Genomic DNA, 8,869 nt, shown 5'->3' with positions numbered 1-8,869 from the left:
ATACCTTAGGGACTGGTCGAGGAATTCATCCAACGACGTTGCGTCCAACAAGAGATTGGGGACTAGTCGAGGAATTCATCCAACGACGTTACGTCCAACAAGTGGTTACCTGGTCAGGGTAAGAGTCCTTCCCACCCTTAAGGTGTAGCACACTCCCCTGCCTAGTGATTAACAAGTGCAAGCAAGTATTCATGAAAACATTTCAAGCAAGTCACCACTCGAACGGCTAGTGTGATAAAGTACACACTGCTCATTTCGATGGATCAGAAACCATTTTTTCCAAATATCACATATCAAGTCAATAAAGCGCTTTAATCAATCAAACATAGAACAAGCAGGGACACTCACCAAGAGTGAAGCTCAGATGTCAAGTGGGGAATCAAAATTCCACGTCCTCGCTATACCCTAGAAAACCAGGTTTTAAAACGATAAGTTTTCTATACAAATTCTTAGTTTTTATATATAAAAGATTATCTAGTATTCAACTAGTTTATTTTCTCGAAATAAGTCGACAATCTTCTCAAGATTAAAACTTAGTAAAAGAAATAAAATGTTTCATATGGTTTTCTTTAAAATACTTTTCTTTCTAAAAGTGCGACTAGTATTACGCCACTTGAATGAGTTTTCTTGCCGAACAAGTTTTCTACGCCTTTTGTTTAAAACTATTAGAATCTCGCGTTTTTGATTAATTTCCTCCAAAACAACTAGCTAGGAGCAATTTTAAGGAAAAGTAAGTAAAAATAAAATAAAATTGAGGTTTTAAAAGTCAGTGCAATTATTTTCTAAAATAATAAGCTTGTTTAAGCAAAGGTAGAATTAACTAGTTGGCAAGATTTTAATAAAATTCTGGAAAATAATTTCACAAAGGTCTCAACTACTTCGGCCAGTCACCATATGAAATTTCAAGCAATAAAATAATTTAACCTGTAGTGCTTTGGCCGTAGTTATCTTCAGTTTTTATTTCAGCTCCACAAGCAAAAGGTGACTAGCAAGCGATAAGATAATCTTAAACGTCTAGTAGGAAAATCTCGACCAACTTTGAGGGAAACTGATCAAATGCTCAACCCCCTACTTGCGGCCATATTTCAGTTTTCTCACAACATTCAACCAAATACACGTTTTCTTAAATAATCTCTTCGATTAACGTTCAAATTTTTCGTGCATGTTCAGACCAAGCCAATATAGAAAAATTGCAATTCAAACATCAGTTTCACTAGGGCTTCATTAATCAGTAGCCCTAGGCTTTAACATATTCAATTCTAATCAAAATTAAACAGGAGTAGTCCAAGGCATCAAATAAATCCAACCACTATTTATCAACTTTTCAAATGCATTTCGGCCAGGCTACTTAAACAATTTCCCCAAAAATTTAACGCTTGTAAAAATTACTCAAATAGCCAAGAGCTTCATCAATCATTAGCTCTTAGCGTCCAACAATCAATTCTTACAACAGATTAACCAAAAATTTAACCCAAAAACGTAAAAGAAAGTCACGGTGGCTCGACTTCACAAGAACTAAAAATTCAGATTTTTCTTTTCTCTTTTTTTTTCCTTTATGCACGGCTCATTACAGCAGCATGCATGGTTAGATTAACTGATTAGCTATCAGTTTTAATTCCAAAATCAGATTTTAATTCAGCATCAAGTTCGGACAGTTTCAAGAGAAAGAAAAACAGGTCATCAATTGATCAAAAATTTTCCACTTCTCCTCGGACAGCTCGCATGCAAAACAGATTTTGTATCTCTTTAATTTTCTTGTTTGATCACCACTAATTAACATCGTGCAAGGCATAATTAACCAGATTTAATCCAAAGCTAGGTTCGGTCATCATCAAGAAAGAAAACATCAATCAGAATTTTATTTCCTTCCTCTCGGATGGCTTGCATGCAACCGATCCTGTTCTACTTCAACCTTCTGGCTTAATCAGAGCTATGCAGCCTCATGCAAAGCATAATTATCCCATTTATAATTAGCTAAACGTATATCTAAGCTCAGATTGCATCGAATTAGCAGATTAAAGCTACAAATTTCCAGCTTAGTTCTCGGCAGTTCCTATTTCTCTCACAATCAGAATTTCTGGTGCTTTAACTCATCATCCAACCGCATCACCCTCACATGCAAACTTCAAAATAACATTATCTACCTATAATTAGCTAATCTAAGGCCAGGTTTTACCTTGGCTTAAGGCTTAAGTTGCGCGACCAGTAGCTGCAAATTTTCTCTCCTCTCGGCAGTGCAGAACGCAGCTCACCGTTCCTCCCTCTCTTGCTCAGCTTACACACGGAACAGAGGAGGTATTAGTTCTCCGTCCTCCTCACCAGCTCACGGATGGAGTGCAGAGGAATCAGCAGGTCTCTCTCTTCTCCTCTAGCTTGCGGACAGAACGAAGTATAAGGATCTCAGCTCTCTTTTCTTGCTCACTTCTAAACAGAAAAGGAAATGGAAGCTCGGCTCTCTCTCTCATGGTCGATATTAATGAGGTAAGGAAATGGAGTGGAACGTTGTTGTGGTCTAAGGTGAGATGGTGGAGAGGGAATGATGCGCGGTTGAGAGATTGAGAGTTGGAGTGGAGAAGATTGCATTCGGCCGAGTGGAATGTTTGTGTTATAAGGGTGTCCGAGAGAGTGTTTGGGTTTGCATGGTTATTTGTGAGATAGTGGAGGGTAGTTTAGTCTTTTCACATCTCCTCCTAATATCCCCTTTAACTCCTTAGTTCTATTCTAATTGCAAAGTTTTACCCCAAATGTAATTTAAACACTTAATGCTATACTAAGCTCGCAAAAACCTAATTTTCGAGATTTTTACGTCCTAGGCGAACTTGGTATACTTGTATCGATTTTATCTAGAATTTACCAAATTCATCTTAATACTAAGGTTTCTATTAACCCTTAATCGTTATTAACGGTTAAATTAGCGATCGGACATAAATAATAAAAAAAATAGTTATTAGGTCAAAAAGTGATTTACCTTAGAAATATTAATTTAGCATAACAAAACCAAATAATTTAATGGTTTAGCAAAATTGTATTATTTTTCACTTAAAATTATTGTTACGCACTTATTTAAAAACAATTAAATAAATAAAAAAAATAATGCTAGAATTTATTAAAGAATAAGAAATACAAATGAAATATGTCCTGAGGTTTATATATATATAATTCGAGGTTCTCACAAGGGATAGAATGTTTGTTTAGAAAAGAAGAGGGCCAGACTTTTTATTCCGTTCCTTACATTAACTCTGAAAGGAAACTTTCACTAATACGAAATTTCTTGCATGTATCTGAATTAATTGACTGAGGAAGACTCCTATTCATTCATAACTATGAAACATAAGTGAGCCGCCGGACAATACTCTTCCTTTTTCTTTTCCTTTTTTCTTCTTTCTCTTCTCTCTCTCTCTCTCTCTCTCTCTCTCTCTCTCTTTTTTTCTTTTTTTTTTTGACAACAAACCCTTTCCAATCTTGCACCAACAACAGTTGCCTCAATCATTTTGTCTCTTTTTCGAGAAGTCACGCTGTCTCTTTTCCGAGTAGTCACGATTTGACCCTTTTATTGTAAGCACAGGTCGCTCCTTTTGACTGTATTTGGTTGCTTCTCATCAACTAGAAATTATTGTTCTTGATACTGCTTTCCATCAGGCTCCCTTTTCTGCTTTTTATACAAGCGATCACTAATTTTATTTCTTTCATCTTGATCCCCATTCGGTCTGAGTTCCTCCTTATGCCATTCGGGCCTCTTTAAAACATCTTCGGGTGTCTCTTCACTACTCCTCTCATTTTGAATTTCAAATTCACATTTGTGAGATATCTAGATGGCTGCCATCAAATTTCGAAACAGTGATATCCAAAGGGTCAGGGGGTTTTATTCGTGACCATCTGAAAAGAATGCGTAAGTAACACAATATGTATAAAACTGTACATTTATTGCATTTTAAGATAAAGATCGAAATGTGTCTTCAAAAGCCACTTGATTGAAAACTATTTACAAAAAACATGGTTAAGCAAAAAACACATGCATGAACAATTTTCATGGATTTAATCAAAAACAACTCCCCAAATTTATCGAAACTCCCCTCGAGAGGGAGTGATCTCACTAGTTTGGGATTTTCAAGTTTCCTCATCGGGGGTAAATGCTTCACAGGTGTCCTTGTGTTCGGGAAAGAGATTCGTACTTATACTCGGTCCTTGTTCTGCCTTTTTCCTCAGCACTATATCTCCTGCTTCGATCATATCCTGGATCTTATGCTTTAGTACCCAACAGTTACCGGTTGGGTGACCAGGCGCTTCAGAATGGTAGGCACAAGCGACTTAAGGGTCGTATCCAGCAGAGAAGCCTCGACGATGGTAGTTTGGAGGAGGTATGTCTTTAATTTTAGCGACGGCCTTAAGCTGTTCGTACAGTTGGTCAATAGGCCTGCCTAAATTGGTAAAAGTTTGAGATCGACCGAGATTTTGTATTTCATTGATTTGAGGATGGTGGTAGGTCTGTTTGTTTGGTGGAGCAGATCTAGGATTATAAGGAGGGCGATGTCTAGTTTGAAAATTAGGTGGAGAAATATAAAATGGTGTTGTGGGTGTGTTTGGATAATTTGGTCGGTGTCAATGATGGTTAATGGTAGTACGATAGACAGGTCGGGGGTGTGACTGGTATGAGTAATGGGATGGCTAAGTGGGGTATTGTTGGTACCTAGGTCAGAAAGAAGGGCCTTGGTTCCAGACAATGAAGTTTCCTCCTCTTTCTTCTCGAACTGGGATTTCTTACTACTGCCGTCTTGATTTTGCATCGCTTCCAATTGTGACTTCAGAGTTGACACATTAACAATCTTTCCTGCTCTTACAAACTTATCATACTCTTCTAATTTATTAACAATTTCTGCGAAAGAACATCCAGTCATGCGAAAATCTCCTCAAAATAGGGGGGTCATGAGCTTTAATAAATGTACGCACAATCTCATCTTCAGTCAAGGGGGGTTCCACATTGGCAGCCAATTTTCTCCATCTTTTTCCATACGTCTTGTGATCCTCAGATGGTTTTCTTTTAGTTCCTTCCAGAGTGGTCCTCGTTGGAGCCAACTCGCAATTGTATTCGTATTGCCTTACAAAAGCGGTTGATAAGTCTAGTTATGTCCTCATATTCTCGGGCTTCAAATTGGAATACCAGTCCAGTGCATCGTCTTCTAAACTTTCAGGAAATACACGAACTGGCAGATTCTTGTCATCTATTGGCTTGCCCAACTTGTTGGCAAACATTCGGAGATGCGTCTTGGGGTTGTCCGTTCCGTCATACTTGCTAAACTTGGGTGCTTTAAAATCCACAGGTAGTTGCATGTCAGGAAACAGGCATAACTCGTTATAATTCAAGCCCCCTTGTTTTCTCAAACCCTGACTCTTTCTCATGAATTCATCAAACCGATCCAACTTTTTTAGTAAATTCTTGTCAATTGGTGCTGAAGATCCCCCAGTTTCAACTTTCCCTTGGGCAGCGGTATTCAGCGTGAATGGTTCAGCAGTGAAATTGTAATATGGCCCTTAAGGTTCAAGTGGCATGTTCAGATTTACAGATGGATAATTTTGAAAAATTTGGGGGTGAGGAGGATTGGCTTGGGTAGCGGGTGCATGGGTATGTGGTAGGCCATAAGTGGAATAAGTGAAAATTTCTTCAGGCGGATTTGCAAAATGAGGAGTAAAGGAGGTTTAAGTATAAGGTAAAAATATTGGTTCAGTTGAATTGGCAGGTAAGGGCTCCAGCTGGACACCGCCGCTGCTACCAGTGACTAGCTGATTAATTACACGTCGTTGTGCGCTCATTTTCATATTCAGCTCATTGAATTTATTTAGCACTTCGCTCAGTTGAGCTCCCAGATTTACCAAGCCATTTGATGATGTCGTTACAGGCCTATCGGACGATTCCGGGTGTGTACTCATGTTTACAATATTTCTTGAAACTCAGCTACGTGATTGTATAATGATGGGGCTTCTTTGTGTAGCTATATTTGAAAAACACCTGACATATTTAGAAAATCCTATTTAGCATCATCTCTTGACCGGCTTTTGGCAAAGCAAGAAAAGAAAGAAAAGAAAAGAAAAAGACACGAGTTAGTATATATTGAGGTAAGTCGGATGCATGCCTATTGGGGGACCCCTTTCACGCCAAGGGTTGGCCTAGCATGAAAATGCAATCCTTCAGAGCAGGCACTATACAATACCTGATGGATTCGATCGACTTATTGAGATTCGAATAAAAGACAATTTTAAAAAAAAATTGGCTAATTGGAGTGACAAGAGACAATTTGTCTTAACAAAACGAGGACAGAGTCTGAATGAATTGATTATTTTGATTGACACATAAAGTGATACTAAAAATCAATTTAGTGTGAAAAGCTTATTTTTGAAAGGATTGAAATGTCTCGACTAGTTTCTTCGATGAACCATAGATCAAAACTTTAAAAGAGAATAAACGGGCTAAACGGATCGAATGAAATTGATGGTTAGTTCAAAAATTGATTGGATTATCCTAAAAGTGAATAAAACTGATCAAATGAATTGGATGAAATTGAGAATTTATTTAAAAAACAAAATTGACTAAATGAATAATGAATTGGATAGAATTGATGATTTATTCAAAATTGATTGTATTGTCCTAAAAATGAATAAATTGGTCAAATATATTGGATAGAATTGACAGTTTATTCAAAAATCGACTGGATCACTGGTCGAATGAATTGAATGAAATTGATGATTTATCCAAAATGAAATTGAATGAAAATGAAATTAAAAATGAGCAAAATTGTATGGATTGAATGATCTATAAAAAAAATCGACTCAATCATCTTAGATGTAAAAATGGGATGAATGAACTTGATAATTTATCAAAATTGATGGAATTGTCTGCCCATTGGTAGTTTCAAAAATTCATTATGATTCATTAGTCTATGAGTTTTCTAAAATCAAGATTTGGCCTTAACATACTTATCATCTCAACAATGAGGAATTTGTGAATTTTTTCAACTTAATGTCCTTTACGCAAGGGATTTTTACCAATTCTGATAAAATGGCCAAAAAGTGATTATTAAAGGCTCATATTCTAATGCGTAAAAACTGTTCCATCATTCTCAATGTCGTCACACGGAAGGGATCGAATCTTACCTTACTTTGTGCACTACCCCTTTGGATGGTACAAAAAATATAAACGTGCAAGTCTCATTGGATTATATATCAAGACAAAAGGTGGCTTATTCCTAACGTGGGATCCCCTATGCGGCATTCCCTCTAAAGTTGATGTATGATGCCAGTTTATTAAAGTGATTAAATATACAATGAAATAATTGACATATGATCTAAAAGTGCCCTATTTAAATGCTGGGGTAAGCCTAAAATGATGTGCAACACACATGCATATGCAATTTAAACGTGCTTGATATAAAAAAGGTGATCTTATCCTAAATGAGTACCATGCCAGAACTCTTATTTCTAATGTTTGTGTATGCAGAAAAGGAGAAAACAAGAAGAAATTAGTTCAATAAATAACACATAGCACGTTGAAACAATAGATGATACAAGAATGGAACAGAAAGCAAAGAAAGAAGGGTGGGATCCCTCCCCTCGTGTCTAGTGTCCCTAATAGGGTAAGACAAACTCTACCCTAGGTAAACTGTCATGGATGCATGAGGTATCGGCTCACTAATGCATCTAGACTCGATAGGTTTTAGGTCCCCGAGACTTCAGACTTGGAAACCAAAGGTCATCAATCCCAAGATTCTTTGTCGGTGGCTCGAGCGATTCCCCAGACACTGCTACGCACACGTCGTGTCACGGCTACATGTCTGAGTGAATCTATCAAAAATCCTCAATTTTTGACTAAAAGCTAAAGGCTATCAACCCAAAGCTTAAAATGGAAGATTGAGTGACCTCTCGGATCATGCTACGCACACGTCGTGTCGCGATCACACGTCCAAGTGGGTCACCTAATCCTAATAGGGAAGAGTGGCTTGACAAGCCACTAAAAGAAAAATAAATGAGGGATAAAAAAATAAAACGTATGCACGTATGCTAGTGCTCAGTTTGGAGGGGAAGGATCGAGAACTAATGCGAGGCTCTAGGGTAATATTCCCTACCCCAAATGCAAAGCACGATACAAATAAGTAAATAAATAAATCATTCATCACATACACAAGGAACAATGAACGAATACGAGGGTGAAATGCAAAACATCCTAAAAAAATGTGAGAACCCGTAACTTTTCCATTTTCTAGGTTTTATTATCTTTCTAGGTTTTCTTATCTTTAATGGCTTGTTTTCTGCATTTTCGTGATTAGGAAAAATTTCTAGATATTTTTAAGGAGCAGATATAGTTTTTAGATAATTTTTCTAGTATCGAATAGGTTTTGAGAAATTAAGAGCGTATACCGGACGTGAGACCCACTAGTGCGAAAAGTTCGGAAAAATTCGGCCAACTAGGTTAAGTTTTGGATACTGGAATTAATTTACCGGGTGTTAAGAGATAAGTAGAGGATGCTAAGTGGATTGGTATAAGAGAGACAAAAGTTAGGCAAGCAATTAATGATGGTGACAAGTGTCACCATAGGGTTGGTAGAAACTTTTGACTACTATTCCATGTCTTACCAATTGACTAAATAAGCTAAAAATTTACCAAACATTCCTCCATTTCCAAGCTTTAGTGGCCGGCCCTCTCTCTCAAGAAAGGAAGAAAGAAAGCTCTCCAAGTTTGCTCCAATCTTGCTCCAATCTACAAATCAACCATTTACTCTTGTTTTTGTTCCATAGAAACCCTTAAGGGAGTGTTTGTGAGTTGTTTTGTGGAGTTATTTGGAAAGCTAAGAGGACTAGTTGCTCTCTCTCTTGTGTTTCT

Source organism: Coffea arabica, chromosome 10e, assembly GCF_036785885.1.
Source record: "Coffea arabica cultivar ET-39 chromosome 10e, Coffea Arabica ET-39 HiFi, whole genome shotgun sequence".
Taxonomy (NCBI): domain Eukaryota; kingdom Viridiplantae; phylum Streptophyta; class Magnoliopsida; order Gentianales; family Rubiaceae; genus Coffea; species Coffea arabica.
Note: the sequence above shows the minus strand (reverse complement) of the source record.